Source organism: Solanum stenotomum, chromosome 3, assembly GCF_019186545.1.
Source record: "Solanum stenotomum isolate F172 chromosome 3, ASM1918654v1, whole genome shotgun sequence".
NCBI classification, from domain to species: Eukaryota; Viridiplantae; Streptophyta; class Magnoliopsida; order Solanales; family Solanaceae; genus Solanum; species Solanum stenotomum.
Genome location: NC_064284.1, coordinates 33,449,196 through 33,461,337, shown reverse-complemented (window position 1 = coordinate 33,461,337; position 12,142 = coordinate 33,449,196). Strand labels below are relative to the sequence as shown.

Below are 12,142 nucleotides of genomic sequence, written 5' to 3'. Positions count from 1 at the left end.
AGGGTTGCAGAGTTATATATGCATTTTGCATATCAGACCTTAGGCTGCATATTGTGATATGTGGGCTGCATTTTCTAGCGTATTTTGGTCTAGCAATTGTGAACATTCTGTTTAGAAAGTGTGTTGTATTCATCCAAATGTTATAAAACTCTAATACTGATATGCTCAAATTACATCTTGCAATGAAGTATAAAGTGATTGTTATTCAAATATAGAATTTAACTAGGTTGGGGTCGATCCCATAGAAAATATGGCTAGAAACTAGGTCAATGCAATTATTTAATCTTCTAGTCAATTATTTTCAGAGGGAGTTTTATAGTAACAATCCACAATTTATCAAATATTTGTTTGAATCAATTATTAGAATGGACTCGGACAGTATTTCTCATGATTTCACAACTCAGCAAGTATATTGTATTGGTGATGTATGTTGATGCTTAGCATGCAAAATGATAAGTTCGGTATATTTAAACGTTGTTCAGCCCTATTTAGATGAATGTCATTCTAAATACCTTTTGGTTTTTTGAGTGTTTGAATTCTAAGCCTTACCTCTATTTCAGATTAACTTTATCTTTTACCGCTCAAGTCATTAGACGAGGGTTGGTAGATTCGAATCTCCGTTGTTAATCTCTTTTCTTGTTCTATACCTCTTTTATTAAGCAAGTTAAGAATTAAGACAAGTGATAACGTTTGCAACCGCTACAAAATAATCATTACAAAGAGAATAACAATAATTGTAGGGTAGAAGATAAAGTATGTAAGGTAATCGCTCTATTCCTATTTCCTAATATGAGATGTCCTTCGTACAAGTTAGGAAAATTTATGTGCCACAAAGTTCAACTCTTGATAAGAGGATTCTCTTTATGGGTATGTTATACTTTGATATAATTATTATTGAAATAATATTATAATTTATTAAATAAGTAATTTTAATATATAGTTTAATCAAAATAATAAGACCAAGCATAAGAAAAAAGGTTCAGCCGAAAACTATTTTATTTGAACTTAAATAATGTATTATTTTTTTAATATTTGAATTACAATCATATATATTAAAAAAGCTTTCCTAAATTATTTTCCGTTGGGAAAAAGTAAAATAATGTATTGTTATTTGAAAGTATACCCACTTAACCACAGAATCAAAGGATATGAGTTGTTCAAGCGGGGTAAAATTTTTTATTTATACTAATATACCTACCGTATATATAATGAATGCAAGATTAAAGCTGTCAATATGGGCTATTCGGGCTAACCCATACAGGTTTTGACATTGACATTTTATGGGTCAGGCCAGGCTAGCCTATTTTTGATGTGGGCCAGAAAACGGTCGGCCCAACCCACAAGTACGTGGGCTATAGGCTTGCCGGGCCAGCCCACTTTTTTAAAAGTTATATATTTTTTTATAATTATTAAATTAAATTATAAATTATTATTTAAAAATATTATCATAAATATCGACAAAACAATATTACATGGTGTTAATGTTACTACTTGTTAATCAAATCCACAAATAAAATTATCTTTATAATATTTATTAAAAAAAATTTCAAGTAAAAGTATAAATATCTAAATAGAAATACTAACCTAATTGTTTTGCAATGATCACAATAAAACACAAAAAATATAACAATATTACAATCATAAAAAAGTAAAAAATAAACTCCTTAAAAAATCATGAAACTCATGGCGTATCTAACACTTCATGAAACCTGTGGCGTATCTAAAACTTCATGATCATCTTCATCATGCATATCTGAATCAACTTGTAGGAAGGTTGTCTTAACATCTTCATTTTCATCTGCAATTTATATGCGGTTTCAATTAGTTAAATATTAAAAAATAACTAAATTGAGAATTATAATATTTAAATGTACACAAAAATATATTACCAATTTGAGAAAAACCATGTAACCAGTTTCGAGTAGCAACAAGTGTTTGGACATTTTCATAATGGATGCAACTTCTATACTTAGTGATTTCCTAAAAAACTTTAAATAGATTTTGAGTTTCGATCTCTTTAATTTTAAATTTTAATGTTATATTATATTTTTTAATTAATTTTTATTGGCCCACGGGCGCCGATCCTATTTATATTTCTCAAGCCCCACAAATCAACAGGCTTATTCAGGTCGGGCTAAAAAGTCATTTTCTTAAATGGGCTCTAAAAATTTTAGTCCAACCCTATTAAATCTCGGGTTAGGCCAGACCGGCCCAACAAGCCTAGCCCATATTGGCGGCTTTATGCAAGATGTTAAAAAGGATAATCCACGTAAGGTAATAAATACTACACAAAAGGCCCCGAATGCTTATTGTTTATCACACGTTGTGTTTTGTATGGTTTACATACAACATAATTTTATATCTACTTATATTTATTTTTCAGTGCAGAACTACACATATATATATATATATAATCTAACTTTATATTGATATATACTATATCCGTGCGATGTGCGGTTAATTGATATATGTAATAATAAAATAGATTTGTAGCACAATTTCAAAATTCAAATTTATTATAAAATGATATTATAAAATTTGTACAAGAGAATATTAGTATATTTAGCATCTCGGCAATTTATAATAGTTAATAATAATAATAATACATATGTGAGCTTAGTTTATTAGCTAATTGTATGCATTTATTACCATAATATTTTAAATTATATATTGTTCTTTATATTCAAATAGTAATTTTGAAGTACTTATGTTTCATTTTCGATATGGTATATTAAATTTTTAGTTGTAAATATTGATATTAATTACCTATCTATGGTTTACAAATTATTATTTTTTACCTATCTATGAAATTAAAAATCTTTTAATGCACAATATTTTCAAATCTTCAAGAATAGAAGGAAAAATAAGTGAAGCACAACCACAACAATGTGTTAAAATCTTAAATTACAAAAATGTTGGTTTTAACATGAAGAAAATATATAATTTTCTATACTAAGTATTGTAGATAGCGTGAACTCGACTTTGATGGATCTATGGCTCAAACTATATCAATTTTTTTGTCGTTAATATTAATCAATAAAGGAAAGAAGACCAACTATAAACTTCACTCAAACAAACATTCTCTCCTATTTATAAATTAAGGGAAAATATTCAAGCAATTACATTTTCTAGTAGATATGTATGAACAAACTTCACACAACTTAGATAACCGCAATTATAAAAATTTAGAAGTGATCCCACTAATTAATTCACATGAATAACACCAAAAAGAATTTTAAAATTAAACAAATTAATTTAACTATCATTGGAGGCAAAAATTGTCCTTGAAGTAACTATAAAGAAGTAGTAAAAAAGACTTGAATCAATTCGCCGCATTTATTTTTAATATTGCAAGTGAAAATACGTCTTTTTCTATAATATTTGCCTGATTCACATTCATATTTCTAATTTATTGAAAAAAAATAACTTAAAAACCACGTCCAACATGCAAGAAAAATAAGTTGAAAGGCTAAAAAATGTAATGTCATACGGTAACCTCTAAATTTTGGTCTAATTTACCTTTAAACTTAAAATTTAAATACATTAGTTTAATAATTAAAATTTAAAATTTTAGTTTAACTTAAATTCAACCTAATAACTTTAAAAAAAATAATCTAAAAAAGATAAATTTCAATGGGTTACTCATTGAAATTTGGTTGGTTTACTTTTAAAATAAAAACCTTAAATAAAGGATTTCCTTAAGTTTAATTTTTTTCTTCCTAGTGTTTAGGAATCACGTGCATGTAAATTATTTTTTATTAATTGTAGATTTAATTTAATCTTTGAATATATAGATAATCATCACTATAATTCAAAAAAAGTAATTTTTTTTATCAGCTTAAGTGTAAAAACTTGTATAAAAAAATTTCTTTATTTTAATTTATCCTCATTTTATATTGTTTTCTGATAAAATAATATAATATGGGATCAGAAGAGTAACACAACATAATTCAAATATTGTTTGTTTAGAGAAAATCTAAAGAACTTGTGATTATTGAAATCTTAAAAGATCTGATGGCAGAACAGAAGAGTAAATACTAAAAATGGGACTCGTTTCTTCATGGCTCAACAACATTCATCAAAGCTTTCTGTTGTGGCACTCTTCATACATACATACTTCTTTGTCTTCTCACTCGCATATGTCTCCCTTAGTTCTTCATAATCGCCTGAGTGTCAATATTGTATCATCATTTTGATTTAATTTTCACATATCTACAATTTGTTTCATCGACTAAAAGTACACTTTTTTGTCGTTAAATTTTTGTAAGCATGTAATATGACACAATTTGCTCTAGCTAATGCAATTTCTTTTTCCGCAAAAGCCACTAAGACACTTAATTTGGTGTCAAAATTAAAGGTTAATTCCAATCCAATTTTACCTGGATAAAATAGGAGTTCTTTACACAATGGAGAGTAAATTATTATTTTCAACAATTGCAAGTGGATGAATTTAAACTTTGTTGGAGTTTATAGTACCATTTATTTTCTTACCGTAGTTAATTTAGGGCTTTATATAACTTTTGAAATTAATAATTCCGACAGTTATTTATTTAATTGGGCGGCTTAAAATTTAAATTTAAAATTCAAAATGAATTGTGTGTTAATACTATTTTTAAGCTAACACGTAAAAGTGGGAAAAAATGTTTTCAGTTTTGTTTTTAAACTTCACTAGGTAACTTATAATCGTTCTAAGCTTTTGAACAGCCTTTTCACTAATCATCTGTTATAAGAAAAAAAAAATTAGTAGGTTTTAAGAACATTTCAACAGAAATTAAATGATTTGACATTATCACATATCTCAAGAATTTTAAATATATAATGAATGATTAAAAATATTTTGATATCTAATCATTTTTTATCTTTTACATAATTTATCATAATATATGTTTGATGATATAATTGTCTTGTTAAAACGGAGTGATATTTTTATGTAGCGATTAAACATATTTTTTTTCCATTCTTTTGTACATGAAAAATATAGAACTGATAATTTTATGGTTAGAATAACTCCTTGTTAAAAACAAATTATATAAAAGTTTTCGATAATAAATATTAGTTATAAATAAGTTAAGACCGTTAAAAATGTATACCACAACAACATAAATAAATTTTCTTAGAGACAATCTACTTGTCTGAGGTCAAACGTTCACCACTTTTCGTTATTGTTACTTTGTTACTCTAACAAAATTTATAGAAGGAGAAAAATAAATTTGAAACAACAACAAAATAATATTGTTGACCCTTTTAGAAATTCATTATTTATTAAACTGTTGCTCTGAAGGCCCTTCTAGATGCTTCATCAATGCAACTTTACGAGAAATGTGTATGTATAGTTGTTGCATTATGAAAGTATAAGTAAATCAAAATGTTGGATTCTAGACTCATGTTAAAGAAATATTCTCGAACATTAAAAAAATAAAAATGAGTCTAACCTAGATAACTCAAATGCTCAGCAATGACTTAGGACATAAAGGACAACAAATCTATGTTAATAGACATATCTTTTGTAGCTTAAGATATTACTTTTATTTAGAGCAGGTTTTGTTTCAAATTCTTCAAATTAAGTTTGCTGAAAATAGTCATAACTCACACCAAATATATTTAGTAGAGTTGAATGAGAAGGAAAAAAAGAAAAGCATTAAAAGGACGAAAGTTTTGTCCAAGTGAGATCATATACATACCAAACGAAAAATAATCAATACAATTTTAAGGAGACAACAAAACAGCGAGAAAAAGCATACATTAAAGGGAGTAAATTATGAGATATCCAATGATGATAATAAATCATTCTAACCAGAGAAGTTCTCATGTTTTAAAATAACATACCTCAGGAAGTTGACTAACACTTCAATCAACTTTCAATCCTTAAAGTACTCATAATATCCAGTGATAAATTTTAGTAAAAATAGATAACAACAACATAAAAACAAAAAATATGGGCACGCAAAGTTATTAACTCTCATAAGATTTTCTAAAGAACACAAAATCTCATCATTGTATGTGAAGAAATGACGTTGTTGATGAACAAATTAGAGATTTGTAAGAGTTTTTTTGTTGTACCTTCAACAATTCCAGTAGAGAAAACTTGCTTGAATACTCAATTAACGTTTGTTATTTAATATGTACTAACAAATACTTATAACAATAATATTGCAGAAACATAAACAACAAAAATTAAAGCATGTACTCAAAAATAACAATTAATAATATAAGCATAAATTAATGACTGTAAAAATATATCAGGATCTGTAACAATAGAATGAAACATAATGGAAAAAATCGAGCCCACTAAATGCACAGTGTCCCCTTAAGAAAATCCTTCCCCCCTAGTACCCTGAGATTTAAAGGAATAGATCTTCTCAAGAAAGAACGATTATATTCACCAGTGTATTGATACAAAAAAATGGTGTCAGTGAGTCATTCAACATGAGCAAAGCACACAATTATTTAATTGTCCAGAAGAAGAAGAAGTTCAAAATTTTCATTATTTTAAAATGCGAGGAAATTCCTCTATTTATTGACAACAAATGGTTATTGTGTCTTATCATAAAGGTCACAACTTTTCATAAAAGTCGCAACTCTTCATAAAAGTCACAACTTTTCATGAAAGGGAAGGCTAGTTTTGAAAATAAAATAAATTAAAAGGGAATCCTAATTTATCGTGGCGCCACGTAGGCGGATCTAGGGTTCTCTTATACATATATATATGATATTTCTTATTTATTTTTTTGGCAATCAAATTTTAAATTTTTAAAATAATGACTAAGCTATCTATATTATTTTTTTAATACTTTTTATATTTCTTATTTAATTTATTTGGCATTCAAATTCAAAAAATTTAAATTTTAATTGTGAGAATAAAATATAAATTTTAAGAAAATAAAAACAAATAAGAAATTTAATTCACGTAAACTAAACAGATTGTTTAGTTAGTGTGTTTTTCTAAAGAGATAATTTTAATTTAAAAGTTTTTCAATTTATATAGAAATAGGAGTGTAATGGGAAGTTTTAAAACTCCTTATTTACTTGGATAATTACTTTATTTTTAAAAATAACGATTATAATGCCCTATTTAGGTCGATGTTTTATTTAAGTTACAGTAAAACTTCTATAAATTAATACTCGGTAAATTAGTAATCTCTCTAAAATAATATTTTTCTCCGGTCCAGACTTGGGCCAATGAAAAAAATCATCAATTTCGATAAGATAATAAGATAATATATTTCCAGAAGACCTCTATATAAATATATGATCCCATTAATATCATAAATTAATAATTTTTTTAAAGTACAAATATATCTAAGACAATTTAGTGAAATATGATTTTATTGTGTTCAGTTTTTTCTTAAAATTTAAATATAGTTGAAGCTCATCTCTAACTTTTCTTATTACATCCAAGAGCTCTGGTGTTGTCTTTTCGATATGCACCGTAAAATTGTGAAGAGTTCTAGATGTGTTAAGTGTTTTCTTGCGCGTAACTGGTTCCAAAGGTATAATATCATCTTCAACTTCATCATCAACATTGCTTTTTCCAATGGTATCCATAATTTCTTCTAAGCTCTGGACCTCTGAACATGTATCACTTTCACCCAAATAATCTAACAGGTTATTCACATCCATTTTATAGTGGTAACCGAGATCATTAGTCATGACCTCAAGTTCATGAATGATGTTTTCACAAGTGGGTTCATTCAAATTCTCTGAGATTGCATCCCCCAAACAAACTTTACAGTGTCGAAAATAATTTGCTATTGTCTCTTGCTAAACATTTGTTGTCCAAGCAAGGATAGCAAAATTGATAGCATGCAAAACATTAATCTTTGTTGGATCAGTTTGTCCCACTTCATAGCCTTCTAATATCCTACGATAAAATCTATTACGATAATACATCTTGAAAGCTTTTATTATCCCAGCATCACAAGGTTGAATTTTGAATGTCATGTTGGGTGGCAAGAAAAACAATTCAACATTTTGTAGTCCTTCTATATTTCTATTATGGGATGGATAATTATCTACCACAATCAAAACTCGTCTACCATGCATTTTGTGGTGAAACCAACGAGTATATTCATCAAAAAGCACACTTATCGTCCATGCTCTTTTATTTGCACGATAGTCACAATTCAATATTTTTTTTTATGCGAAATCAATAAATATGATACATAAATTAGTAAGATACAATGATTTTGATATAATCAAAATTAACCTTCATTAAATCTCAAACCATTCTTTAAATTAATAAATATTAATTTGTCGATTGAATAATATCTCTATAAATAATAAAATTTCATGGTCCCACCTATATTGATTTATATAGGTTTTACTGTATTATTGTTATTATTATTATTATTATTATTATTATTATTATTGTTTATTATTATAGGTTATATTGTCTAATTTGCTAAAAAAATATTTAATTTAAAGGGTAATTAATTTTTTTTAATTTTCTGAATAAAATTTTAAGAAAATAAAAACAAATAAGAAATTCAATTCACGTAATTGTTTAGTTGGTGTGTTTCTTAAAAGAATAATTTTAATAATTTAAATTTAAATTTTTTTAAATTTTCTTAGAAGTAGGAGTGTAATGGGAAGTTTTAAAACTCCCTATTTAGTTGGATAGTTACTTTATTTTTAAAAATATAGATTGGAATTCCCTATTTATGTCGATGGTTTTTTCAAATTATTATTATTAGTATTAGTATTAGTATTATTATAGGTTGTATTTTCTAATTTTCTAAAAAAAATATTTATTTTAAGATGTAAATAAATTATTTCTATTTATATAAAACTTAAAATATTAAATATTATATTTAAATGATGAATTTTGAAAGAAACTTCCAAATGTGGGTTTACAATTTGAAGATATCTAATAATGTTAATATTAAATAATAAAGTTTAATTACTTTAAAATATTTTCCCCAAAAAAAGGGAATCTCTCTCACACACACGTTACATCATAATATGTTGTTGTTGTATTCAAATGAGGGTTTATAATTTGAAGATATCTAATTAGATGTTAATATTAAATAATAAAGTTTAATTACTTTAAAATATTTTCCAAAAAAAAAAAGGAATCACACACACGTTACATCATAATATTTAAAATTATTTTAAAAATAAAATAATAATTTATTATTTAATCTTATTAAATATAATTAATTTTAATTTTTTTTATGGTGCTGACATGTGGTGCTTTTCACCTCTCCTATATATATATACTAGGGCGGGGAGGCCCGTGGCAAGCACAAGCCCAATAGTCAAAATATTATGCTTGTAAAAATATTTTAAAATTAATGAATGAAGGATCAAGGTGTTTGTAGAAGATGGATAATATTATATATTATATTAATATGTACAATAGACATTAGTATGGTGTCGATTTGAACGATTTGCACATACTAAGTCATGTAATATAAGCAAAATAATATAGTACATGTTGCAGTTTTGCTATATAAGATTAGCATGTCATTGTTTATGACAGATTTAGAGGACGCTGCAGTTTTCTTCTCCATAGCTAATGTTCCTCATGCAAAAAAAAAACAGAGCATAGGGAGAGTCATTCATTGTATTGTCCCTATTATAAGCAAAAGTGACAAAATGGTGTGACAGAGTTCCTATAATTGCACAGTTTAAAGTCTGTTAGAAATTGCAAACATGGCAACACATAGCAAAGCAATTTTAATATAGGGATCAAATAGAAAGGAAATCATGGACTGATGATAAAAGTGCGAGATTCCCTGTTGAATGTGTGTGTGATTGACCTAATCGTGTATGCATAGTGTATCACAGCATAACAAAGTAGAATAAGACAATTGTAGAAGACTGTATGCAGTGGAAGGTATGCAGGAAAACATGTGGATAGGCTTGTATTGCAATGTGAAATGACAAACAATAACCAAAGAGCAAATGGAGGCTACAGTTTTATGGTATCACAAACACACAGTAGACATAAGGATTTGTGTGAATGTGATTTATAATAATGTGAGCAACAGTGGTCATAAGAAAATGTCAAAAGTCCAACTCTGATTTTTTGGTTTGAAAGGCACTTTGATTGGATGTGAGTTGAGCTGTTGGAAGGAGTACAAATACGAAGGAGTAACAAATTAGGGTCAGTGTGAGAAAGAGCTGCTGCTAACTGTGAAGTAATGAAGCTGGTCAATTGTTATAACAAAAATAAGCTAATTCAATAGTGAACATGAGATGACGATTTAAAAATAAATTGATAACCAATTGATTTGAGCGTGGGTATGAACATGGATAGATAGTTTTTAGCCCTGAATTAATGTGAGAGTTTTGAATGTGATGTGAGACATAAATGAAAAAGAAGAAGTTAAATTTGAAAGTAGATTAGAGCAAATACAAAAGCAGCAGTATGACATAAGTATGACATTTACAATGTTTCACAGGAACTATATGGATACGTGTATAACAGAAAGTAAACTACAGCTAAAAGTAGAGTCTTTTAGCAGTATTTTGTTGAAATACTTGTGAATATGTGCAAGTGATAATCATTGTGACCTATAGGTTGGTGTGAAAGTGAGAAGCGGACTCACCTTTTACATCTTTTTGATTGGTGTGGGTGGTTCAAATTTTGGCGTTTCATTTGAAGAACTAGTTGCAGTAGTTGTTGCCATGACCTCTACCTCACTTATTTCCAAAGGTTTAATCTTTTTAGAAGTCCTATCAGTAGTGCTCTGTGGCGTATGTTGTTTTTCCATGTAGGAAAGAATGGACAAAGTTGCATGTGTGGTATTTGAGCTGCCCCAAGATGACTTCCTTAGCTAAATTTCGAATACTTTGTTTGACTACATCTCATGGACATGATTAAGAGACAATGATTGTCTCTGTAAATGTAACAAGTTGGAACAAATAGTTTAGAACAAAGCATATGTGGTAAAGTGTGTGTGCTGAAGATATAGGGTATTATGACAATAGTTGTGTACAAGTAGGCAGTGGGAATGAGAGATAACCTTAGTGCAAGTTATGTCAAATATGTCTTCTGCTGGCATGGACAGTAATTTTTCTCCTAATTCAGCAGAGATAGATATTGTGGTTGTAGCAGTGCCGTCAATAAGATCAATTTGAAAGCTACAGCTGAAATGATGGCAAGCTTGAAGTATGTGTATAATATATGCTATATTTTGTAGCAAGTATAATTTAGAAGTCAAAAGTATAGTACCGAGGCACTAATGCTGTTTTTCGATTGCATTTTGGACATTCAAAATCCTTTCTATCCTTTGTGCGCTTTTTTTGTTTGCAGCCTGAGCATTCGAGCACCTAAAAGTCTTGGAATTCATCTAATATGGCCATTTCTGCCTCAACATAGAACACTCCCATCTGTCGGAAGTTGTTATTATTTAGGCAAACCTACAGAATGAGAAAAGGAAAAAGGATATTCTCAAATGAGGAGCTTCAACTATGACTTACAGAAGGTGCTGATGAGATTTCTGCAATAGAGATAAGTTGTTGGCCAGCAGGAGTGACTATGATGGGAGTGACAGATGAGCTTGTTGAAGTTTTCTCTGATACACAACTTAACAACAGTGTTTTGTTTTCTTTTGCCCTATTGTTAGAACATATAATATGTTTAGTAGTAGTAGGTTCTTTACAGACAAATTAAAGCTATAGAATAAATAGCAAAATGTCAGTACCAGTTGATGAGTGCGAGTGCCTGTGGGTAATTCAGATTGACACGTACTGTGGAGTTGTACCTAGTCTGCAGTGACAACCCTGTATAATACATAGGTTGTATAATGTTTTGTTATTATCTAAAATTATGTTGGTAAGAATTTGAGTGCATATGTACCTTGATAAGTAGAGATTCCTATACTCCTTCCGAGGATTACAGGCAGATCTGCCTCTGTTGCCATTTTTGAGCCAATTTCATGTCCTTCTATTTCTCCGAAATCCTCCCATAGAGTGAAGAGAAACTGTTTTTTCCTAAGGTTGTGACAACATAAGGAGGGAAGAGTAAGTACTATGATAACGCTTAGATGATAATTGATGATGGCAGCAAGCAAATGGAAAAAGTGGTTACTGAGCCAAAATATTTGTGGAAAATGGGAAAATAGAATGTAAGATGTTATACTTACTGATTGTCACAAAGGGTAATTTCTCGACACCTATGATGACTGCGATCTGC

At 28.4% G+C, this 12,142-nt stretch overlaps 1 long non-coding RNA gene and 1 pseudogene across 1 annotated transcript; both read right to left on the bottom strand.

Moving 5' to 3' along the window:
- Positions 1 to 10,556: 10,556 nt before the first annotated feature.
- LOC125859936 (uncharacterized) lies at positions 10,557 to 11,337 on the bottom strand (annotated as a pseudogene).
- Positions 11,338 to 11,650: 313 nt separating this feature from the next.
- Positions 11,651 to 12,142, bottom strand: LOC125859937 (uncharacterized). The gene is made up of 3 exons (XR_007445798.1): positions 12,093 to 12,142; positions 11,807 to 11,940; positions 11,651 to 11,730 (listed from the first exon to the last, which is right to left on the bottom strand). It is a non-coding gene; the product is annotated as an uncharacterized LOC125859937 (long non-coding RNA).